Genomic DNA, 27,120 nt, shown 5'->3' on the forward strand with positions numbered 1-27,120 from the left:
ATTGTGCAGTGTCACCTAGCTGCAAAGTGTCTAAGGGAGAATTGAATTCTTCCTGACGCCAAGCTCAGCACTTTACCCACCCTACCACCAAGCTGCTTCTTTGTATTCCTTTAACAGTCAAAGTCAACTGAGTGTAGCAACTAGTGAGGGAGAATAATCATCTGGAACAGGAAGCTGGTCATGGCGCCCTTCGGACAGCTGTACCCTCAATGAGCTTCTCCCCAGCCCAGCCCTGCCCTGCTCCTGCTCCCACCCCCTTTCCAGCCTCCCCAGTAGCAGCCTAGCCGTGTCCTGTTCTGAGGGTTCACTCCCCAGACCTCATTTTTGTATACCTAGTGCCTGGCACATAGTAGGTGCTTAATAAACGCTTGCTGATTGATTGTATCCCAGGGTCTTGTGTCAGCAAAACTCTTCCTGCCTCTTGTCCACTTTTGCTCAACTGAATTTGTCTTTCAAAATCACATTTTCACAAAGTTTGCCTCCAGCACATTTGGGGTGTCATCCTCGGAACTGTCACTAAAGTTTCCCAAGCTTCCTCCCCGCTGCCTTGCTTTGCCTGCTGACTAGCTCAGCCACGCTGATTAAAACTAACTTTGGTAAAAAATAAATGCATGCCCAAGCAGACAACCAGTAGGCAGAATCCTTGCCAGAGACAATTAAATTGAGATTCATTTGACAGTGGGAATTCTTAACAGGGGCTGTGTGCCTGGCCACTGCTCTAATAAACCAATTACAGTATGAATGTGCTGAGTGAGTCAGACAAGTAGACTGTTTATTTTATGTGTATGTACACACACACACACGCATATATATACACACACACACACACACACACACACACATACATATACTTAATTTTTTTATTGCTCTTTGATCCTGGCATGACATTCCAGGTGCCCAGGGAACATTCTGCCCATAAGCAGGAGGATGATTAAGAATGAAGACACAGATGGGAGCCTCCATTTTGCTGACTTAACTTTCTTATTTTGATGGCAATATTTACACACTCAGACTCCTATCGGATAAGGAACCTCTTCCAAGTACAGTTCAATTCAATCCCATCCAATTAAATTCATATTTATTAAGGATCTCCTATGTTTAAAACTCTAGGCATCATGGTACAGGACAAAGAATGCTGGGTTTGGAATCAGAGGTTCTAGGTTTGAATCTTGGCTTTGAATTCACTCATTATATATATTATTTCATTATATATTATATGTACTATATTACACTATACATCATATTATACAATACACTATATATTACATTTTGTATGTTATATATGATATGGTATATTGTACATTATATAGTATATATACATACATGTGTACCCACATATACATACATATGCATATACACATATGTGATTATATATTAAGTTTTAAGCTTGAGTACAAATCCAGCCTCAGTCACTTACTAGCTGTATGACCCTGGGCAAGTCACTTAACCTCTGTTTGCCTTCATCCACTGGAGAAGAAAATGACAAATCACTCCAGTATCTTTGCCAAGAAAACTCTTTGGACAGTAAGGTCCACAGGGTCGAGAAGAGTCAGACACAACTGAACAACAGCACAAAGCAAATTATATTGAAATAAAAAGTTTGCTTTTTTTCATACAAGTTCACAGACCCCTTAGTTAAGAATCCATTAACTAGAAGCTTTGTCTAGTCACAAGACCGAATAGAGAGGAGGGGGATGGGGGGGTCAGTCAGGGACTTGAACTCAAGACCTCGGGCTCATTTTTAGAATCCTCTATTCCCAAGATGTTAGACGCTGGGCTTGTGGTGACCCACGAAACTCCGCACAAATCAGATTAAAATGTAATTGGGAAATTACAAAAGAAATAAAAATACGATACAATATGGATCATGTTAATTTGTGGTTTTCCAAGCCAACAGGCCACAGGCAGGAATCATCGGTATGGATGAATGGGGGGGGGGGGTTTATCTCAGGCTGCGCGCAGAACCTTCTCTATTTGTGTGGGTATGGATTTTGTTAAACAACGTAACGCAGCCACCAAGTGGTAGATGAAGAGGAGAGGAAGGCTAGAGACATCTTCAGGGTACAATGTGGTTTACTGGGACTCAAAATCCCTACATTCCTGTGCTGCAAAGGCTACTGGATTTGACATGCCGAGGCCTGGCTGGGTTCAAATCCCAGTTTCTTCTACTTGTTAGGCCTTGTGCAAATCACTGATTTTTCCCTGGGCTTCAGTTTACCTATCTGTAAATGAGGCAATCGGCCTAGGTGACCACTAGTGTCCTTTCAGCCTATGACCCTATGCTCCTTGCCAGCTCTAAAGCCCAGGAGCCTCCAGTGTTCTCCAGTTCAGGTCTTCCAACCCCACTTTCATCTCCTTAGAGTACTTTTTTTTAATCCGCATTTCCCAGGAAGGCACCTCCACCAGACATGAAGACTGCCAGGTAGAAGAGGGCCATGAAAGCTGCAAGCTCCCTTTGCCCTTTCTACAGATTTCTCTGCCATTAACATTACCCCAAGGACGGTGGCCCTGACTGGCTGCCATGGCAGGCTGACAGCTTCTGATGAATGAGTCTACCGCAGTAAAAGGTGTTTTCGCTCTGCTTGCCTATAGCGGTGTCAGAGTTTTGCCCTCAATTATCACCATCTTCCTCAGAACCATTTGAGAGCTTACTAGGTGGACATCCTGTCTTTTGAGTCAAGCGTTCAACTTACAAAGACTCCTTTGGACAACTCACATTAAAAATCATTGAAACCTTCCTTTTAACACCTGGGCACTGTTTTCCCTGAATCAAACCTTTTGTTCCTTTCTGAAAATAGTGACGCGTTTTCACAGAAGTTCTCCTACTGTGCAGCATTCAACGAGCACCAGGGAGAGGCAGGAAAATAGATGGAATTCACGTTCGATTTTCAAGCACGACCAAGTCAGGACACATATGGTTTTTTTTTAATTCTTACTGTATTATTCCCTTCATGGAGAGGCAACATGGGATAGTGTATAGACGATTGGATTTGAAGTCAGGAAGATCTAGGTTCAAATGCCATCTCTGTTACTTATTCCTATGTGACCATGGGCAAGTTACTGTAAGTCTCAGTTTTCTTCATCTGTAAAACGGTCATAACACTCCCACTGTCCAAAAGGAAGCAATGATTACTAGCTGAAGGGTGGGCAGCCTAAGGCCTGTAATCTGAGCAAGCTCTGGCTTTGGGGCCTGGAGTTTTTGAGCAGGGCCTGAGGAAGAGATTGAAAGGGAAGAGGAAGGAGAAATCTGGTGTTCAGTTGAAATCACCAAGGATATGGGCAGGAATCAGAGTGAAGAGGAAAACTGTGAGTCAGTTTCTGAACTCATGAAGGTGGAAGAAGAGTGGGCCAGACCCATGCTGTGAACTACCTAAGCGGAGAGGTGTGCCAGGTGATGGTGGCCATGGGAGGCGTGTTCAGTCCCCACGCTATCTTACTTTTCCTCCTTCTCCTCTGGCAGCAACTCTTGCTCCTTCATTCCTCCCTTATCCTCCTCTCACTGCCACTCCCCACCCCGATTTGAGCCTCCTCCAAAACTCTAGCCTTGGCCTTCTCTCTGCGTTTCTCTCTTTTTCTCTCTCCTTTTCTCTCTCTTTTCTTTTTCTCTCCTTTTCTCTTTCTCTCTCTCCTTTTCTCTCCTTTTTCTCTTTTTTCTCTCCTTTTCTCTCTTTCTCCTTTTTTTCTCTCTCTTTTTCTCTCCTTTTCTCTTTCTCTCCTTTTCTCTCTCTTCTTTCCTCTCTTTTTTCTCTTTTTTCTCTCCTTTTCTTTCTTTCACTCTCTCTTTTTCTCTCCTTTTCTCTTTCTCTCTCCTTTTCTCTTTCTCTCTCCCTTTTCTTTCTCCTCATGGTATCAATTTTCTCCTCTATCAGATGAAATGTTTCAGCTACCTTCTGGAAGTCCCAAAGGTTTATCAAAACTCAGTCAGTCTAACTGATAAGATCATGGCTATAGCACTGGAAAGAGAGACACAGAATGATAGCTTCAAGGGCAGACAGGTCCAGGGAAAGGATGTTTTAACACCAAAGAACACCTGGATTGTTTATAGGTGTCAGAGGAGAAACCAGAAGTCATCTGGCACATAGTAAATGCCTAATAAATGATTGTTAATTTACTAGAAGAGATCTTAGAGGTTATCTGTTCCAATCCTCTCATTTTATAGATGAAGAAACTAAACCCCAGAGAAGTGAATAGTCCAAGGTCACACATGTAAGTGGTACAGCCAGAATTTGAACTCAGTTCCTCTGATTCCATGCCCAGTAGTATTCCTTATATTATACTATCTCTAACTAAGCAACTCCCCACCAAGGGCATTGGTGACTCCTATTTGTGGCCCTGGTGGCTTTATCCCTTCCAAAGAGTGGAGAATATACTTCATTCTCCTGATAATCTTTGACCCTGGTTGGATTAATAATGTTCTGCCTTGAGTAAAGCCTTTCATAAGAGGGAGGAAGAAGAGGAAGAGGAGCAGGAGGAAGAGAAAAGGAGGAGGTAGAAGAAGAGGAAGAAGAGGAGGAGGCAGAGATGGAGGTAGAGGAGGAGGAGGAGGAGCAGGAGGAGGAAGAGGAGGAGGAGGAAGTAGAAGAGGAGGAAGAAGAGGAAGAGGCAGAGATGGAAGCAGAGATGGGGGTAGAGAAGGAGAAGGAGGAGGAGGTGCAGGAGGAGGACGAGGAGAAGGAGGAGGAGGAGGAGGAGAAGAAGAAGAATATGGACACTGCCAGAGCCACAAGTCATGAGATTCATTTTTTGGCGTGTGTTTTATTTTTACTTTTATTTCTACACATCGTCAGAGGCCAACACTCAGAGGAATGTTCTTGAGAATCCAAGGGAAGCCGCTCAGTGCTGGTAACCATGGTGACTGAAATTCCGAGAGGAATCACAGACTTTCTTTGTACTGGAGCACACAGGATCAAAGCGCTTGACCCAGACAATGACTTCTCCACCCTTCTGGTGTGGCATGTGTCAGGGCAGTGATTCCTCCAGCAAGCTCTCTCCTGGGACTTGCAAGAGTGGTGGAAATGAATCCTATAGACAAAGCTTTGAAATGGGATGGTGTCTTTGGGGGTGGGAATTCTCTTGCAAATAATATTTTCCACATTCTGCCCCCTCACTGTGGGTGCCTCCTCCCCCCAAGGCTCTTGCCTAGTCCCTCTTCTCTCTGTACACGCTCTCTTAGTGACCTCTCAGCTCCCATGATATTAATTATTATCTCCATGCAGACAATTATCAACCTCTCTCCCAAGTCCAGTCTCACATTACCAACTGCCTGTTGGACATTTTAAATCGAATGTTCCATAAGCATCTTAAACTCTTTGTGCTCAAAACAGATCTCATTATCTTTACCCCAAGACTTATCCAACTTCCAAACGTCCTATTTCTGTCAAGATTGTCACCATCTGGAGTTGTAAACTGATTCAACTATCATGTAGAGCAATTTGGAACTATGCCCAAATATTTATAGTAGCTCTTTTCTGGTGGCAAAGAGTTGGAAATTGAGGGGATGCCCACCAATTGGGGAATAGCTGAACTTTGTGGTTTATGATTGTGATGGAAATATGTTGTAATGTAAGAAATGATGAGCTAGATGCTCTCAGGAAAACCTGGAGAAACTTACATGAACTGATGCAAAGTGAAATGAGTAGAACCAGAAGGACACTGTACACAGTAACAGCAATATTGTAGGAAGATCACCTGTGAATGACTTAGCTATTCTGAGCAATACAATTTTCCAAGACAACTCTGAAGGATTTATCATGAAAAATGCTATCTATCCCCAGAGAAAGAACTGATGGAACCTGAACACAGATCAAAGAATACTTTTTTTTCTTGATTTTTCTTGGGTTTATACTTTGGTCTATGTTTTCTTTTATAACATTACTAAAATGGAAATATGTTTTGGATGATAACCTATATCAAATTACTTGCCTTCTCAATGAGGGAGGTGGGCAGAAAGAGAAAGAATTTGGAACTCATTTTTAAAAATGAATGTTGAAAACTGTTTTTACATGTAATTGGGGGAAAATAAAATATTAAATTAAAAAAATAAAATACAAATAAGATTGTCACCTTCCTTCCCAGGTGAACCCAGATTTACAATCTCAGGGTCATCTTCTATTCCTCTCTCTCTGTCTCTGTCTCTCTGTCTCTCTCTCTCTCTCTCTCTCTGTCTCTCTCTCTCTCTCTCTCTCTCTCTCTCTCTCTCTCTACTTCACCTTAGCGCTCTATAATCCTATGGGATTATAGAGCTTGAACTACAAGGGATTTAAAAGTTATCTATCCATTCCAACCCCCTCATTTTACAGATAAGGAACCCGAGGCCCAGGTAAGTTAAGTGACTTGTCCAAGGCCACATCAGTAGTAAATGACAGAGGTTGAATTTGAACCCAGATCCTCTAATCCTAAACCTAGTGCCCTTTCAGGCTGCCTTTCCATTAACTTGTCAAGTCTCATTGACTCTATCTCCACATTTCTCAGATACATTTCCTTTTCTTTACTCAATTGATGCCACCCTTGCTCAGACCCTTATTACATCTCTCTTGGACTATTGCAATCATCTCCCATTTTATCTCTTTTCTCCTTAAATCTCTGTCCTCTCTAAAACACCCTCCATACAGCTGCCAAAGGGATTTCCCAAAAGCACAGATCCTACCATGTCACTCTCCTAATTGATAAATGCCAATGACTCCTATTAATTATAGGATATGTATACATATCCTATATATATATAATGTATAACATGTTTACTTACTAACATGTATAACAAAAACACAAAAAAATACAAAAAAAATCCTCAAATGTCTGTGACATACTTTCCCACAAGTATACTCAGAGACCAAGTGAAAGTGGACTCAGGCTTACAGAATGAATGCGACATTCGGGGAACTCACAGGTCCTGGTTGCTGGAAGTCCTTTTTCCATGTTTATGTGATGCTCAAGATGCTATTTGTAAATACAATGAATCTGCATTCAGTTTGTCCTTGACTCTCAGTGGAGACATTGCCACCAGGGGTGCTGTTGCAAACACCAGTGGGAAAATGGGAACTCTAGCATCCTCTTGGCCCTTCAGAGCTTTGGTTCCTACAGTCATAGGGGTGGAGGGTTAGGTAGGAGACCTGGCTAAGGCCTCTCCTTCCCACACGTGTTTCTTTTTCAAGGAGGTTGATTAGAACTCCACATATTCACTCCCAATTCCTCAAAAACCTTCCATTCTATTTAACAGGATCCAAAGGGTACAATAAAATCCCTCAGCCAATTGTAACAGACCTCTCATCTGTGGCATCTTACTTCACCAAATGGTTTTCAAAGACTTATTCTACTCTCAGTTTCAGTTCCAGGCCCATGGTTAAAATAGATTGATTGGGCATCTCATCACCCACTTCAAGTAGGAATGGGGTTAAGTAACCAAATACTCCATAATTACATACACTTCTTTTGCTGTATGTAATAGGGATTCATGGTTTCATATTTTGGGGGGGAAGCCTCTTTTGCAAGACTGTAGCAAAAGCAAAGAATACTAGCTGTGCAACCCTGGACAAATCACTTAACCCTGTTTGCCTCAGTCTCCTCATCTGCAAAATGAGCTGGAGAAGGAAATGGCAAATCACTCCAGTATCTTTGCCAAGAAAACCCTAAATGAAGTTACAAAGAGTCTGACATGACTAAAAAATGACTGAACAACACAAGAAAAAAAATATTTAATAATAATAATAATTGTAATAATGTAATAATTTAATTTATATTAATATTTGTTTATGATTATAATTAACATTATATTACATATTTTATAGTGCTTTCATAAAAATAATTTAACAATATTTTATAATTATCAAAATATCAAAATACCTGCATTGAACAAGCCTGAGATGCTGGTGGCCTCCAGCCAATCAATACTATGCCTGCTTTACAATATTTGCACGATCTCCCATGTCAGTAACATGGACAGAGGCAACATAGCGTACTGGAGAGAAGACTGGTCTTGGGGCTACAAAGGTATGGTTCAGGTCCAGCCTCTGCCTGTGTGACCCTGGGCAAGCCACTTAGCATCCCAATTCCCCAGAGCTTACAAGCAGAGGTATTAAGGTAAAGAAGGAGTAATAGATCTTCACTGACAAAGAGAGCTTCCACAAGGATATATCATACCAACAAAACCACAAGTCTCAACATATTGGATATTGTACCTGGTGCACTAAAGAGGGCAGGGCACATGGGCAAAGATCACCTGGAATTAATTCCTTTTTTCTGGAGATGAACTTCTCCTTCATTCCTACCACTGGCTCCTTTCAGAATTCAAGCAGTTTGGTAACAGGACCTGGGTTCAGCTTCCACATGTCCCTCAGCACTTGTGGGTCCTCAGATAAGTCCTGTTACTTCCCTTGGCCTTAATCTGACAAATGATGAAGTTAGCCAAGATGGCCCCAAAGGTCCCTTCTGGCTCTAAGTCTGTGATCCCATGACCCATTCATCAGTAATCTCGAACTTCATGGAAAGGATGACTTTGATGGGTCTTGCTTGAGAAAACTGCCTACAAATTTAATAACAGAGAAGAAAATGCAATTTACTAAGATTTTTACCTAGGAAAAGTAAAAATTGTCATAGGAGTTCTCACTCTGTATTTAAGCTTTTATGAGTATCAAGTCATTGACTGTTTCTGAGTCCATCCGATGTAAGTGGGGGAGGGGGGAGCAGCAAAATAGTTATCTTTAAACGGTGGTATTTTCATCATAGTGAGAATACATCCATCAACACCTATCAACCACTAAGAACCACTTATGAGCACTTAGCACTAGATGTGATCCACAAAATGAGCCCTGCCTAGCTAAACAATTCCTGGTACATCTACCATTGAGAGAGAGAGAGAGAGAGAGAGAGAGAGAGAGAGAGAGAGAGAGAGAGAGAGAGAGAGAGAGAGAGAGAGAGAGAGGAAAGGAAAGGAAAGGAAGGAAAGGAAAGGAAAGGAAAGGAAAGGAAAGGAAAGGAAAGGAAAGGAAAGGAAAGGAAAGGAAAGGAAAGGAAAGGAAAGGAGGAAAGGAAAGGAAAGGAAAGGAAAGGAAAGGAGGAAAGGAAAGGAAAGGAAAGGAAAGGAAAGGAAAGGAAAGGAAAGAAAGGAAAGGAAAGGAAAGGAAAGGAAGGAAAGGAAGGAAAAGGAAAGGAAAGGAAAGGAAAACAGCAGCAGCACGTATAGACCCTGAACCTGGCTAAATTTCTTCTTGTCGGCTATCTTCGGATCTGGCCAAATTATCCCCAATAATAGTTTAGTCACTGGCTCCTCAAGAGCCCTTTCATAGGCAGCTTGGTGCTTCTAGGAAAAAACCCCCATCAGCACCACCCTCCTCCCCATCATTTTAATGCTCTTTCAGAGGTACCAAGGCCACTGGAGAGGAGTTCAGGAAAGATTGTCATTGGTAGAATAAGAAAAAAAATCAATAAAAATCCATATTCTTTAGTACCAGTCTACAATCAGTCACTTTGACCTACAAACAGAGTTACCCCATACATAGGAGATGTGTGGCTGGGGGGAATGTGAGTCAGAACAAGTTATAACCTTGTTATAATTGTAGACTCAAATATGAAAAAAAAAAAGGAAGGAAAACCAACTCTATTCACAAACAATGGAAGCTAGCAATTTAGAATTCTTTGTTCAGCGTAGTTCAGTCAAGTTATGTTCATTTTTGTTTTGGGTGGGTTTTTGCCCCCATCAAAGGCACTCTAGAGATGAAGTCTGCCTAGTACAATACAAAAGGACATCAGAAGATTTGCATTCTAGTCCTGGCCCTCGCACTAATTACTCAGTGACCTAGAGCAAGTCAGTTCACTCTTCTGGACCTCAAGTTTCCTCATTTCTAAAATGGCCCAGAATGGGATGATGTAACTGGGAGGAGCATGGAACCTAGCACTGACTTGGGAGTTAAAGGACATGGGCTCAAATTCTCCTTCTGATGCTTCTTTACTTTCAAAACTTTGCCCAAGTCCTGTTAATACCTTGGGGCTCATTTCTGTTCCCTTTTGTGAAAATAAGCACAACATTTGCCCTTTTCCATTCTTGTGGTACTTGGAAGGTGAGACCCTCAACAGTAATAGGGAAACTCAGAAGAGATATGGTTTGGGAGAAAAGATAATGAATGTGTTGAGTTTGAGATGCCTAACAGACATCTAGTTCAAAATGTCCAGTAGGCAGTTGGTGATGTAGGACTGAGGTTCAAGTGAAGAGTGAAAGCCTAGAGCTAGATAGAGATGTAAGAGTCATCTCTGCATGGAGATGGTCATTGGGATGTAAGTGACATGGATGAAGATCCATCTAAGGAGACAGAGGAGGAGCAGTCAGTTAGGTAAGAGGAAAACCAGGAGAGAGCAGCCTTGAAAACCAGAGAAGAGAGTGTATACAGGAGGAAGAAAAAGTTATCAACAATATGAAATGTTGCAGAGAGGTTAAGAAGGATGAGGATTAAGAGAAGGCCATTAGATTTGGCAATTATAAGGTAATTAGGGGCAGTTTCAATTGGCTAATGAAATCAAAACCCAGACTTAGCAAGGTTAGGGGAGAATTAAAGTAGAGGAAATGGAGAACTCTGTGTAGACAGCTCTTTCAAGGGGTTTGGCTGAAAATTACACAAAAAATCTAAAATGATAGCAGTAAATCAAGGAAATGATGTAGCTATAGTTTCCTTAGACTTTAACAAAGCATTTGATGAAGTACCTCATACAATTATTGTGGCTAGATGACAGTATAATTAGGTAGATTCAGAACTGGCTGAATGGCTAGACTCAAAGAATAGTCATTAATGGTCCAACTTGACAGGAAGCCTACAAGGTTCCTGCAAGCCACAGGATTTGTACTTGTTCTGGTCTTGTCCAACATCCTTGTCAATGACTTATATAAGCATGTTATCCAAAGCCGTTGACTTAGAAGGAATGCTCATCAAGTTTGTACATGAAATAAGGCAAAGGGGGTTTGGTTAACACATTGGATGACAGAGTCTGGATCCAAAAAGATCATAATAGTCTAGAACATTGGGTTGAATCTAATGAGATGAAATTTAACAGCGCTATGCTGTAACGTAAAGTTGTACTGTCTGGTTAAAAAAAAATCATCTTCACAAGTACAAAATAGGAAAGGCTTGATTACATAGAAGTTTGTCTGAAAAAAGTGGGAAGAGTGGACTACAAGCTGAATCTGAGTAGTAAACGTGTGATGAGGCAGCCAAAAAAAAAAAAATACTGTGATCCTCAGTTTGCATGAAAAGAAGCCTAACTCCAGGAATAAGAATGTAACTGTTCTGTACTCTGCTCTAGTCAGCGCACATCTGGAATGGTCTATTCAGTTCTAGCGGGCACAGTTTAGGCCATCGATAACCTAGAACATAACCAGAGGAGAACAACCAGAATGGTGAAGGACTTTGAGTCCATGTCACCTGAGGAGCAAATAAAGGAACAGGTCGTGTTTGGCCTGGGAAATAGAAGACTCAAGAGAGACAGGATAGTTGCCTTCAGTTATCTGAAATGCTATCTTACAGAAAAGCAGTCTTGTTTGGCCTCAGTAGACAGAATCAGGAATAATGGGTAGAGGCTTCCAGAAAGGGCAATCTAGGCTGGATGTCAAAGTCCCCAGCTACAGAGGGAAGCTAAGGTGGCACAGTGGAAAGAGCTCCAGCCTTGGAGTCAGGAGGACCTGAGTTCAGATCTGGTCTCAGACACTTAACACTTACTAGCTGTATGACCCTGGGCAAGTCACTTAACCCCAATTGCCACAAAAAAGAAAAGTCCCCAGCTATTAGAGGCATGTAAAGGGGGAATAGACTGCCACGGGAAATAGTAGGTCTCCCCACTTTGGGGGGTCTTCAAACAAAGGATGTAGGACCACTTCTCACATATGTTGTAGAAAAGATTCTTATTGGGGCAGTTAGGTGGTGCAGTTGTTAGAGCTCTGACCTTGGAGTCAGTTGGACCTGAGTTCAAATCCGGCCCTCAGACACCTGAAAACTTACTAGCTGTGTGACCCTGGGCAAGTCACTTAACCCAATTGCTCACAGCAAAAAGAAAAAGAAAAGATTCTTGTTCAGGTATGGGGGAGACTTGATGTGCCCAAGGTCCCTTCCAACTCTGAGACTATGTGATTCAATAACTAGATAAGATCTGTGAAGTTCCTCAAACCCTTAAAATCTGTAACTGTGTTCTTTTTCCTGTGTCACTCAGAGTGTTCATAGATGAATGACAGACCTCTTGTGGGACTTTATCAATGAAAGTCAAGAAAACCCACATAAAAATAGGACTATCCAATGAGAGAAAGGTAAGTCTGCCGAGACATCACAGTGAGGCCTGTAATTTGCCATCCAACCACTGGAACGTTGAGGAAAGAGTCAAACAGGACAGAGCTCCCACAGCACCCAAACCCCACCTTCTCACATTCTCTTCTTCAAGCGAAGAACTTGGTTCATGAATGATATAATGCACTGCTGCACACAATAGAAGAGGAAATCCCCCATCAGTGCATACTGGCTATAATTCAAGGAATAAAGCAACTGACTTTTCAAAGCAATTTTATTCTAGCTTTTTATTCAGCCAGAAAAATATGGGATTATTTGGTCAGGAGAGAGATTAATGGGTGATTGCCGTATATTGCGCTAGCAGGTATTTATTTCAATATGAAAAGTACCAGATTCATCATATCAATTTTATTGCAGGAGGGAATGAGGGATGGGGTTTGGTGGGTACGGCTCATTCCAGAGAACTTCTTCTGGTATCATATCTACCAGTGGCCTCAAAATGTGTATTTCAACTTGAATGTGTTTGCATTTGGACTTTTGGGGAGAGCCATAGAAGGGAAAAGAACAAAGAAAGTTACTATGGTTGTAGGAAGAGGAAATGCTAGCCTGAAGTCTGTCATAACTAACAGTATTTTATTTTAAAAATGACAATGACCTCTGTTGATTCCGTTTTTCAGAAAACATCACTCTCTGCATTGGAACCAATTGACCTCTCCAATCTTGCCTCACATTACTTTATATTAAACTGATCTTTTGTTTTTTGGAGTTTGAGGGAACTTTGGAGGTCATCTAGTTACTGAATCAGAGAATCTCGGGGTTGGAAGGAGCTTTAGCGGTCATCGGGTCCTTCCCATGTCTGAATGACACCATTTGGGTCTCTGTCCATGCCCATAGCTGGACTATTTCCCCTACCCCAAACCCAGTCACCACTGCCTCTTGATATCCTTCCCATCCTTCAAGGTCTAGTCTGGGCACTACCTCCTCAATGAAGTCCTCCCATCCTCCCAAATGGAAGCAACCTCCAACCCACACACACTGCCATTCTTCTCATAGCACAGTTCTTCACACCTCTTGTATACACTTAGGCTCAAATCCAACTCCATTTTATAGATGAGAGCAATTAACTTGTCCAGGTCATACAGCTAGCAAATCATGAGGCAGGATTTGAACTCAGGACTTTCCTGTCTCTATCCTTGATTGCCTGGGCTTCCAGGGAAACTTCCCTGATGTGAGCACATCCCAATGGTGGTTCTCCTTTACGCCAAACCCCATGAAGATGGCCAGGGAAGTAGCATGAACCATCTAGGATTTCCTTCCTATCTGGTGGTCTGTGTGCTATGCCAGTGCAGGCATCATTCCCAGTCACAGGTTTCTGATACAGACAGATCTATGTTGGTAAAGACATTCTGAGAGAGGGCAGGGCAATGAGAAAAGTACTAGAGTCACAGGACTTGGGTTCCAATCCTGCCTCTGATGCTAATGGCCTGTGTGATCTCAGGAAGTCATTTAAGCTTTCTGTGTCTTAATTTCCTTATCTGTTAAAAAAAAATGGGTATGATTCTACCTTCTGCCTCTAAATCTATAACCCCATGTCTTAATATTGTAAATGATCAAGCATACTTTCAGTAGGCTGAATAAAAAATGGCACATATGGATGCATTGCCCTAGAGATTGATAGATATGTAGATGTCGTTATGATTCATAAAAACAAATTCACTTAAAAACATTCCTGAATTTGTAATAGTGTTTTCGTGAGCAACTATTTTCTCAACCAACCGAGCGTAAGTTCTGTGAAATATTTCCCCATTAAAAAGGGGTCCTCAAATTTTTAAAAGTTGGGAACCAGTGCTCAAGAACTCATAAAATGCCAGGTGTTATTGACAAAGCCACCTCTCTGTGGGATCTGCGCCCTTCAGAAAGATTCCAGAATGGCAGCTGGTCCAGATGGGGAAAGAAAATCAGGCTGATCCAAGAGCAGGATTCCAGATGTGCACAACAGGCTTCTTGCTCTCATACTCAATATTATGGATCCAGATTCTTGGCAGAGGCATCTGGAATGGAAGGGGTCACCGAGGATTTCCTCATCCCAGGATTTAGCTGCTCCTGTCTCCACCTCAGTAGTTGTGCCAAACTTAACAAAAACTAGAACTGCAGGGGAACTTGCAATGCCCCTCAGAGGTAATCAGCAGGCAATAGGTCTGGTTTTCACCCTTTATTTAGGCAGAAAGCAGTGGGAATCTGTGATACCAATAATTTTCCTTTCCATCAGCAACAACCAAATCCTACCGTTAAGCCACTTTTGGCTTTGTTCTCATGATAGGGACAGTAGGATGCCCCTCCTTCTTCAAGCTTCAGCTCAAGGAGGGGCAGCTAGGTGGTGCAGCTAGGATAGAGCACCAGCCCTGAAGTCAGGGGGACCTGAGTTCAAATCTGACCTCAGATCAAACAGTTGACACTTACTAGCTGTGTGACCCTGGGCAAGTCACTTAACCCCAAATGCCTAAAAAAAAAAAAAAGATGGAACCTTTTCTGAACCCTGCCCCCACTCAAATGCTATGTTCTCCCTCCAACAAGCTGGTTTTTAATGACTTCATATTTATTTGTATTGATCACCTTTATACTTGTTTTCATACATGTACTTGTCTCCCTTATAAGCTCCTTGAAGGTAGGGATTGATTCCTTTCTGGTACTTGCATCCCTAATGCCTAGCACAGAGAATAAGAAAGAAGAGGAGGGAAGAAAGAAAAGAAAGAAAAGAAAGAAGAAAGAGAGAAAGAGAGAAAGAGAGAAAGAGAAAGAAGAAAGAGAGAAAGAAGAAAGAAAGAAAGAAGAAAGAAAGAAAGAAAGAAAGAAAGAAGAAAGAAAGAAAGAAAGAAGAAAGAAAGAAAGAAAGAAAGAAAGAAAGGAAAGAAGGAGAAGAAGGAGAAGAAAGAAAGAAAGAAGAAAGAAAGAAAGAAAGAAAGAAAGAAAGAAAGAAAGAAAGAAAGAAAGAAAAGGAAAGGAAAGAAGGAAGGAAGACAAGAAAAAGAGAAGGGGAAAGAGGAACAGGAGAAGGGAAAAGAGCAGAAGAGAAGAAGGAGAAGGAGAAAAAGGAAGAGGAAGAAAGGAAGTAGAAAAAATGAGGAAGAAAAGGAGGAACTAAAAAAGAAAAAGAAAAGAAAAAGAGGAGGAAGAAAAAGGAAGAAAAAAAGAAAAGAGGAAGTAGAAAAACCCAGATAATGATGATTTCTCCTATTTATACATATACAATGGACTTTCATATAAAACATCTCATTTCCTCTCCACACCGAACATTTATTAAGTGCCTACCTTTAAGTTCTGTGAGACATTTAGTGCAAGTATTAGGGGAAATTGCTGGACCTGGGATTTCAGTATGATTTCACCTCCCAAGTAAAGAAACTCTGTCTACAGGCAGAGGTAAGCCTGGAAGGTTTGTCTCAGGAACACATCACACGGGAACTCTATACTGTTCCCCCTCCCTAATTGTTAGTATTCTCCCCTTCCTCAGATGATCTTGTATTTATGTCTCTGGGCATCTGTTGCATCTTCCCCACCCATCAGTAGAATGTTAGCTTCTTGAGGGCAGGGACTATTTTTTGGAATCTATAGAACTTAAAACAGTCCCTTAAACATAGCAGGTGTTTAATAAATACTCATTGTTGAATTGTTGAATTTCCTCGTAATTACTTAACTCTTGAAAAAGGTCATGAGTTTAGCAAAACAACTTGGTCCACTGGGAGTGTTGCTGCTGATGGACGTTAGTAATAGCTAGCCCTTCCATGGCTAGAGGAATGTCTGTGTATCATAGTCTGATAAAGATACTCAGAAAAGGGTTTAGGGTTGAGCTTCCAGAAAATTTTCCATCTCCTTTGACCCCAATCAAGAAAAATCCAACATTTCTTTTCCCCCTGGGGAAATATTACAGTTTCTCTGTTGAACAAGAGAATAAGTCCCTATTTTTAGGCCTGTGCAATGTGCGAAATTACAGTTATTGAGCAAAAATAACATGGTACTCCAAAGGCAGCCTGGAGGAAAAGGGCGGCTGGAGATCCATCTGCTTCCAGGACTGACCTGCCTAATGAAGACAGAAGATGAGGTCAAGCTTAAAAGCGGCCACACAGCAGCTGAACTAGCCATCCTATTCCTCAGGGAGGCTGCAGAGAAGTCAAATGAATGTCTTTCAAATGGTTTCAAAAGAAACTGATGGACGTTGGAGTTTTTTCCAAACTACCAATCAATACAACTTGGACCACAACATAATCCATCTTGGAACTGGCCCTTTGCTGGAGTGGAGGGGAAGAAAAGGGGAAAAGAAGGAAGGGAAAGCATTTCAAAGTATGCAACGAACTCAGGATGGCATAAAGCAGTTAGCTTCAATTCACGTCAATTCTACCAGCATGTATTAAGCACCTATCATGGGCACCATCCTCGGCACTAGGGATACAGACTCCAAAAGAAAATAGTGCCTATCCTCAGGGACCACTGCTAAAGTCTTCCCCTTGAAGGTTAATAATAATAATTACGTGCCAAGTGTTGTGCTAAGTGCTTTATAAGTATTATTTAATTCTCATAATAACCCTGGGAGTTGAGGGGTATTATGATCCCCACTTTATAGTTGAGGAAACTAAGACAGAGGTTAAGTGACATGCCCAAGGTGATAATAATAATAATAATAATAATAATAATAATAATAATAATAATTATAATAATAGTGATCATTTGTATAGTGCCTACTACGTACCAGTCACTGTGAAAAGTCAACGCTTTACCAGTATTATCTCATTTGATGCTCACAACAACCAGCTGGCAGTAGGTACTACAGACAGTTCTCACTTTATGGCAAATTGGTCTTTATATAAAGAATTCTGCTAGGAATCCACATTTTAAAAACCACCTATGTTGACTTTACTGCATAGTATTGTTCTTTCTGCTGTGGCCCTTCAGCTTGGAGTTCAGCAGCCTCCTAACACCCCTCCCACAAAAGAAAAAAGCCCTCCAAATGAAAGCAAAAGAACAAATGAAGAGATTGCTTCCACTGTCACCCAATTGGCTTACTATAAACAAGACTAATTAATAAATATGTTCTTTTTATTACTATTATTATCTTATGCCTAACATACTTGGGACAATGGTTATTTCTGGGGGAAAAAAAAGGAAAAAAAGGTGGTCAGCTGTATGGACTAGCTGATGAAAGTCAGCATGATCTGGGCTTTTCTCTAGAAACCTTGAAGGAGGAAGTTGGGGGAAGGGTCTACTGACTGTTGTGACAAGTGGCACTGATAGCCTGACAGAAAAACTATAAAAACCAGAAAGGACTTACAAAGTACCACAATGTAGGACCATCAAATAGACCTACATGTGAAGATCAGCAAGCGTTGGGGCATCACTGAAATACAGCATCGTGGCAGACTCTGCAGAGGAGGTAGTCTTGTGCCCTGACAAAGAGGACCCCTGGGTTTAAAGGGTAAAATGTAGAACAGAGCTTGAGTGAGCCAGAACAGTGACTTTTTGTTGGGTTGGGGTTTTCCTGTGGAAGGAGATAGGAAATGATTATCACTGCAGTAACACTGTAGATGATGGTTCCCAATCTACCACTGATGGGCTCTGTGCTACCCACCCTTTCTGGGCCTCACCCACTAGATACCACACCATTGGCTGGGCTGGTCAGCTGTGCTGACCTCTTTTGGTGAGGCTGCCTGTCTCTTCATCCAGTGTCTTCTCTCAGACAACCAGACCATTCAGCTTATTGGCAGGGGTTGCCTCAAAGCCTCCCGTACCGAGCTGACCAGTGGTTATAGCTCTTTGGGCAGAGGAAACAGATCTTAAAATTGTGTTTCAGATTGGATATTCTTTCAAAGGCTCATGTATGTGTTGACAATTCATTTGCCTCTGGATGCTCAGAGACCAAGTGTCATTGCACAGGGTCTCTTAAACTAAGACTGTTGGGACACCCTGTAATTCTGACAGAGAGACAAGCCCAGTACTGTTTTTCAGAAATTCACTTGGAAGGAGTCACCTGGCAGAATAACAAAAACGTGACTCCATCTCTCTGACAGGCCGAGGTACCCGTTAGGCACTAAGTGGAAAGAGTCCAATTTCACTGTGAATGAATGAAGTGTTTTAAGGATGTTTCAAACACCACCCTGAGTTCTGGATGAAGCTACAACCTCAGCTGCTTCTCAAATGAACTGCTTCTCTCAAATAAGTCTCTATTCAGTTCTCCTACCTATGAGCTGTGGGGGAGTCAGAATTCACAATCCCTGCCCTACCAAGTAGAAGAGTGCACTTAGTTGGACATAATTATAGTGTCAAGGCTTGAAGAGACTTTAGAGAAAATCTGGTCCAACCCTCTCCTCTTACAAATGAGGAAATAGGTCAAGAGAAGGTGTGTAACTAGTCCAAGGTTACACAGAGCCAAAACTAGAAAATGGTCTCTGGACTCCCAACCCAATGGCTTTTGCCAGACCCATATATTTTTTATTCTTCCATGCCCATCTCTGCCCCTCTTTGGCTTTCCTCTTCTGTCCTTTCCTGTCTGGCATCTAGATTTTAAAATTCTGGTAAACTTTAGATAAACAGCATAAGCTAAAATTCTTTTTTTATCAGTTCAACAAAGAGACCATGTGAACTCTAACAGTCTTACATAAATGAAAACATGTTATATAATTTTCACATAACTGAAAGTCCTTGTATTGTTTCCTGCTTTCTTGAATCAAATATTAAATAAGTGGAAGGAATGAATGAAACTAAAATGAATGGATAATGAAATGCACAAGATGGAAATGAAAGAGCACTGCTGGCTGCTGTGGCTATTTCTGTCTCACGCAGAAATCTCACGACATCTGGATGTCCCTTTCTACGGGTGTGGAGAAGAATAACTGGGCAGTCTCCTTGAACTGAAACCACCCAGGGCCCACGATTTCCAAATGGTCCCAAAGAACCTTAGTAGAGACATCCAGCTCCGAATTCCGATGGCCAAGCAGAGGCCAGCTCGGGGATCACGTTGAGGTCACGTTTACTCCGTCCATTTGTGCTGTGGATCTTCAGTCTCCTCACTCCTTTGGAGACCCAGTCCACACGCGGAAAGGGATTCTCAACCATAGCTGGACGGTTTGTTTCCCCTAGGCTTCTCTACAGTACTCCTGACAGAGCGTCATCTGAGTGCCACACAAAGGGTGTTGGTTTTAGAGTCAAAGGACCTAGGTTCAAATCCCAGCTCTTCTCTGGGCCAAAGTTTCCTAATTTGTCAAGTGGAAAGTGGAGTGGCTGTTCCCTCATGAGGTCTTCCAAATCTAAATCCTGACGTCTATTATCTCATACTCCATCAACCCACCAATAAATCAACAATATTTATTAAAGCCAGCTGTGTGCTAGGCACTAGAATCCAAAGACAAAAGAAAGGTAATCCCTACCTTCAAGGTCCCTTCAGCCCATTGGTTCCATTATTAAATGACCAGGCTACTTCCTCGGCAGTTTCTCTTACGCTATTTTTCAAGAACTTCAAAAACTTCCAAAGAGGACAAGCATTAAATCATCACCTCCTACGTAGCTGACACTGAGCTAGAATCTAGGGAAATGGTAGGAGTAGGGACTGGATCTGTGATTTCACTGGTATACAGAACTCCTGGGTTAGGGGCAGCTGGGTGGCACCACAGTGCATAGAGTGCAGGGCCTGGCATCGGGAAGACTCATCTTCCTGAGTTCAAATCTGGCCTCAGACACTTCCTAGCTGTGCAGCTCTGAGCAAGTCATTTAACCCTGTTTGCCTCCGTTTCCTCATCTGTCAAACGAGTTGGAGAAGGAAATGGCAAACCACTCCAGTATCTTTGCCAAGAAAACCCTAAAGGGGTCACGAAGAGTCAGACACAGCTGAAACGACTAAACAAGAGAAATAAAAAAGTTTCAAGTTGTAGCTCGATGATGTCATGATGTATCACTCCAAAATCAGGTTGCACACCTGAGCTTACCTCTGAAACTGCTTTCCATCTAGTCTTTATATCTTATACATGCTTGGTGGTTTACATGTTATCTTCTCTGTTAGATCCCCCATTCCTTGATGGCAGGTAGATATAGATATGGATAGATAGATAGATAGATAGATAGATAGATAGATAGATAGATTTTTTTTGCTTTTCTTTGTATCCTCAGTGCTTAGGCACAGTGCCTAGCAAGCAAGTAGCAGCAGCAGCAGCAGCAGCAGTAGTAATAGTAGTTGTAGTAGTGGTGGTAGTAGTAGTAGTAGTAGTAGTAGTAGTAGTAGTAGTGGTAGTGGTAGTGGTGGTGGTGGTGGTGGTGGTGGTGGTGGTGGTGGTGGTAGTGGTAGTAGTAGTAGTGGCAGTGATAGTAGAAGTAGTAGTAGTTGTAGTAGTGGTGGCGGTGGTAGTACTAGTAGTAGTAGTGGCAGTGGTAGTAGTAGTAGAGCTAGTAGTGGTAGTGATGGTAGTAGTAGAGGTAGTAGTGATAGTAGTAGTAGTAGTGATGGTAATACCAGTAGTGGTAGTAGTAATATTAATAATAATGGAATTAAGGTTATTTAGTGCTTTACAAACGTTATTTCATTTGATCCTCAAACAACTTGAGGCAGGTGCTATTTTTATCCCTATTTTATAGATAAGGAAACTGAGGTTGGAGAAGTTAACTTGCCCAGGGTCACACAACTTGTAAGTGTCAGAGGCAGGATTTGAATTCAGATCTTTCCTCTCTCCAAGCCCAACACTCTCTCCACTTCACCACATAGCAGCCAATAATAGCCAATGAACAAATGCTTGTTAACTGACTGAGACTACAGGAATAGAAGCAAAATGCACAGAATCACTCCAACATGGCAGCCGGGGGGGGGGGAATTAAATTCAGGAGGTCTTGATTGAATGCTTACTATGTGATATTTTCTACATGAACACTTTCTTATCCTCCTAACTTATCCTCTCAGCGTTCTCTAAAAAGAATAATAATAATAATAATAATGATACACAAATTAATAGAAACACAAACACCTTTATTTTTATTTTATTTTGGATTCCTGCCTGTATAATTTGCATAAATAAGACTCATCTCTTTAGTGGAAAGATGATGGCTACCCCTCAATGGTGTGCCTGTGTGAGGAGTGGTGTTTGGCATGAGAGCTTCAGAGAAGAGAGGCTGTCTTCCTGCTTCCTGTTTAAAGAGAGGATGCCCAGGATTCCAGACTCTTTGGAGGGAGAAATCCAGAGAAAGAGAATCATTGGAAGGCACACATGCAGGCGAAAGCCAACCCGCCGACATGTCTCTGATTTATGACTTGTCTCCCAAGAGACTTGCGGGAATTTCCTCTTAGGTGAGACTGGGGACTCTTTCTCTCTCTCAGTGGAGCTGAAAGACTTCCCTGGCGAATGCTCCGTGGGAAAGCTCACTCACTATACATATTCTCTGGCATAGCCAGATCTTTCTAACTCCTCTAATTTCTCTGTGCTTTATGCTTGGATAAATGAGTTTATTTGCAATTCTCTATTTTGTGATGGTCTTTTGTAAAATTAGCATTTGATGGGAAGGCAGCAAAGCACTTCAGACATAAACGTGGACTGTTCCTTTTCCTTTAAGCAATTGTGACCAGGAAGGCAGCTTCACAGTGCTGGGTGTGGAAGAACAAAGAAACATAACACAGGGTCTCTTCCCTCGAGGATCTTACACTCTTTTTATAGAGTCAAAAGCTTCGCGTACAAAACAGAGCACAATATATGGCAGTGTGCATTTTTACACTGGAAACTTTGGGTGTGTTTTATGGTACCTAGTACCCCAGTATATAGTGCAGGCGGCACCTGCCATGGGGACTCAGGAAGACACGAGCTGTAGTTATTGGGGTGGCTTCATGAGGAAGGAAGAATTTCTCCTTCTCCTCCCTGTCTTTCAACCCAAAGATCAGAAATCATTGGGGCTCAAGATGCCTCTTATTCTAGGGACGCTGTGCTACCCACCACAGTACCTGGCACATGCTAGGGAAAGAGAAGGGAATAAGCATTTATTAAGTGAGTACTGTGTGCCAGGCATGGTGCTAAGTGCTTTACAAATATCATCTCATTTGATTCTCACAACAGCAACCCTGAGAGGTAGGGGCTGCTATTATCCCCATTTTACAGATAAGGAAACTGAGGCAGAGGTGAAGTGATTTGCCCAGAGTCACACAGCTGGTGTCTGAGGCTGGATTTGAACTCGGGTCTTCCTGACACCAGGCCCAGCTCTCTACCTAGGGCCTCTAATTTCTATCTAGAGAGTAGGTACAACAAATATTTGTTGATTATCTGAGCGCTTATGAAAATTTCCCTATTTCTTGTTTAGCTCAAAGTGAAGTCCATGTTGCTTCTTTTATTCCCTTATTTAGATACCATTCTCTGTCTCATCCCACAACTTCAGTTCATCCTAAGAGCATTTTGTACAATCTTGGGAAGGTCAGCCTTGGTATAAGGACCGAGTAATCACAATGCAGCCTGGTTGGAATACAGTGCTAAGGAGGCCAAGGTCATGGGTTCCATCCCCAGAGGGCCAGTTCATTTGACTGTGCCCCAGGACACAGACTGTACTACCAACACAGCCCTCCTGAAAATCTGTATCAGGGAGTAAGGGAAGAGATGGGGCAAAATCTGAAGAAATCAGCCCTCACGCCTAGGAACAGAAGTTCCGCTGCTCACCCTACAGACTAACAATGAACCAGGAGCAGACAGGGATGCAAACACCTGAAGAGAAAGGTAAACATGTTTGGCACAAAAATAAAGAAACAAACAAAATCCTGGAAAATAACTTTTTATGAACTTCAGTTTATTGTTGTTTCTAGCCCCATCTCACCCCAACACACATTCGAAAAGGTGAATGGATTAAAGCAAAATGGAAAAACTTTGGATTTTGAAATTTTGTGAAAATATTTAGTTTTTTTCATGTAGAATAGTTTTAATAAAGAGTTTTACATACAATGCCTTACCTATAGAACAGTGCATTTACAAATTTAAATAAATTTTGAATGTACAGTGTTGTGTACTCTCTCCTAAGATGAATTCAAGTTGACCATCTATGGGTGTAGATCAGTAGGACTGATAAGCAGTAGTAAGGCATAAAATGTTCAAGTATCTTAAAATAGCATTAATTCAACAGCCTCTCTTTAATACTTAAAATTTTTTTTTACAAATTTCAAAACCTGAAATTCTATGATAATATTTGTGATGGCCTTGGCCAAAAAAAAAAAGTGATGACATTTGTGATGTGCTTATGACCATGCCTGCCACATGGTAGGTGCTCGATAAATGCTTGTCTCTTTCCTTCTCTCCCTCTGTTTGTTTCATTGAGTTGAATGGCTTGGAAGGGCAATTGAAGCGGTAGTATTCATGAGGAAATAGTGAAGGAATGTGCTTAGAGTCAGAATTAGCAACCTCCAAATCTGTACTTCACCATATTTTTACTCAGGCTTCTTTCTCCCCACATCACCCAGCCAACCTCTACCCTCAAGTGATTTTACAGGCTGGACATTCCAAGTCATTGGAAGAGGCCCCTGAAATGCTTGTATTTTGCTTGAGAAAGAGCTTAGGCCCACTGAAGGAGTCCTTTAGATGCAGATGCTCAAACAGCCTTGAAATGATTGGCAAAATTAGCAGATCCCAAAGCATTTAAGCAAATTCTGGAATGGGGGAGGGAGTTCTAGTTGTTTTTTTTTTTTCCTGCAGCTGACAAAAGTGGGCATCTTCCTTCAGTAGCTTCAATGGCAGAACTCATCAGAGGCAAAACAATCGGTATGTTTAGATGAAAGAGCCAGAAATAGAAGATCTAGGTTTGGGTCCTACTTCTAATGCATTTGCTGTATGACATTTAGTAAATTCACTGCTATAAGCCCCATTCACTTCACCTGTAACTTGAGGAGATCATACAGATAGATATGTATATGTATATATGTATTAGACATATATAAGTGCATACATGAATACATGTATATGTCTATATACATATATATAATGACCTCACAAAGTTGTTTCATCAATCAAATCAGATGAATAAATGGATGGATGAATGAACGGGCATTTATTCATTTGCTGCTATATGCCAGGCATCATGCTAAGTATTAAAGATACAAATACAAAAACAAAGGCAGTCCCTGCCCTTAGGTGGCTTACATTCTAATGGGGGAGACAATCCACATAGGGGTGCAGGGCTAGGAAGGGATATTTTGGTTTGGGAAGTTACAGGTATGACGTGTAGAGCCACAGAGGAGAATCTTGCTCTACCCTTTCTAGGAATAATGACAGATGATAACTTTAAAACACCATACATAAATGTCAGTTATTATTATTAATGAAATGCTCAGATGGGTCTACGACCTCATCAACGGACGTCCTGTCCAACAATCCAAGTCACAACCTTGCTTGCCCACCCCACGTTTCTATTGTCTATATCCTCCCTTAGTTTCACCACTCAACATTCTGGGCATCTCCCGCATTATTACCAATTGATGGCAAATATCTTAACTCTAATGAGCTGGAGCAAAGCAACATGATGTAACACATAGATATCGTACTGGACTTAGAATCAAGAAGACTTGGGTTTGAATCCAACTTTACTCGCTGCATGACCAGGCAGAAATTATTTCACTCTTGCTTTTGGTTCCCCAGCACCTAATATGCCACTGGCACATATGAGGTGCTTAATAAATGCTTGTTAAGAATGAACTGATAAATGACCATTGGCAATGGATCATTTGAGTCTCAGTTTCCCTCATCTGTAATATGGGGATAATAAAGTCTTGCCAACCACACAAGGGTGTTGTGAGGCCAAATATAATGTGCATAAGGTGATTTGCCAACTTTAAAGCATCTTATCACTGTCAGTTATTATCATTATTTTTATTATTATTATTATTATTATCATTACTCTTACTTTTTGGATGATGATCATGATAACAAGAAAGAATGGCGAGGCTGGACAGCAGACAGACTCCTGTCTCTGCTTCTGCATCTGTCCAGAGAAGCCTCATGACTCTGACTTCTGGTTATATCCTTGACCATTCTTTAGGCTACTAAGGCTTTGGAGACTTCTCTCTGATTTGTCTTGGGGACTTAGAGGGCTTCAGTGTGGCTCACTATTGTGTCCAATTCCATTCAACACCATCCATCTGTGAAAAGCCGGGCATCCCTAGCAAGCTTGCCTTAGACAAAAAACTTTAAATACCAGTCCATGTTATGCCCCATGCCACCATCCATGGGATGATAGCTTTTCCCATGTACCTAATGCTATTCACCCATTAACAAGCTATCACCTTTAAACTGATGAATTGATGTTGACTGGACCTCAGGGTGTGACTAACAATTTATCACCTAGTGGCCAACTTAGAGGTGTTAAGCCTCCCCAGACTTAGAGGCTGGTCCCTGGACAGCATCACCATGAATGGATTTAGAGCCTTGTCAACATGGGAGAACCTGGCCAAGCTTGGACGCCATTGGCACGGCACCAGAAAGCCAGAGAGCTTGATGCAGCATCAGAGCAAGATTTCTGTGGAGGCTAAATTGCACACATATAAGAACCTGTCTTTTAAACACTGGTATTTTCCTGGTAAGGTGATAACGACTGTGAATTATGGGACACCAGATTTGCAATTGTGGGAGCTCAAAGGATAATGGAGAGATACACAGTGAGTATAAGTGTGCTGTGGCATATTACCAATTATGACATTTTCAGGAAGGGCTAGAAAAGTTATCATCCAGGGCATGTTTGATCAGAAAGGGAGGTGACAAGGTCACATAGCAAGACATGACCAAGTCATAACTGAGAGACAGCCTGACTGCTTGACCATTGTAAGACACCAAAAGCCACTTAGACCTAGCCAGCTACTCAATAAAGATACTCCGGGTACTCAGGTTTTAAAAGGGATTCCTTGATTGAGAGACGGAAAGCATAGTAAAGGTCACGTAACCCAGCCCTCTCATTTTATACAAGAGGAATTGAAGGTCCAAATAAATTGCCCATCACACAGGCAGCTAAGAGCAAAGCTGGAATTTTAACCTGGGCCCTCTGATTCTAAATCCTTTCTTCTTTCCTTTTTACCGTGATGCCTTCCAACCAAAATGAATGGTGAATGGATACTGATGAGGAGGGAGCACTGTAAATCTGTTATTAAATCTGTTACATTTCATGTCATTAAATTAGCCTGGGGAAAGCTTAAATTATATTTGATTTTGTTGCTAGAACATAATAAATAAATTCTACCTTAAAGTTTCAAAAAAAAAAGGGATTCCTTCACCTCTTTTGTGGAATGGGAGGGCATGAGGATAGACTATTGCCCCTTGATAGCTGTCATGATGGAAGAAAAGGATTTCCCAATTTTTCTCCATGTGCTTTCATGGTTTTTCTTAGCCCCACCATTCAAATAAAGGATTGGCTTTGGAGCCATCATATTTCCACATTCCTTCATCCATTAAAGGGATCTGTAAGTTCTTGTAGCTATCCAGAATCAATCAATCAACAAACATTAAACACCTACTACATGACAGGCACTTCCTTAAGTGCTAGAGGTACACAGACAAAACCAAACCCAACCCTGCCCTCAAGAAGCTTCCATTCCACTGTAGGACTGTAGGAGCACATACACACACAACACACACACATACACATATGTGTGCATATATGAATATATAAAAATATATTGCACATAGATACATTGCATATAAATAGATATATTTAGATATAAATATACACATGTGTATGTATAAATATTTAGATATAAATATGTATGTATTTATGTATATATATAAATATGCACACACATACACATATATACACACATGTGAGACACATATTCAGATATGTATGCCAAACATATACAAAGTAAATGCAAATTGATTGGGTGGCGGGACAT

The sequence above is a fragment of the Phascolarctos cinereus genome, unplaced genomic scaffold (assembly GCF_003287225.1).
Source record: "Phascolarctos cinereus isolate Bilbo 61053 unplaced genomic scaffold, phaCin_HiC Scaffold_1;HRSCAF=81, whole genome shotgun sequence".
Classification (NCBI taxonomy): domain Eukaryota; kingdom Metazoa; phylum Chordata; class Mammalia; order Diprotodontia; family Phascolarctidae; genus Phascolarctos; species Phascolarctos cinereus.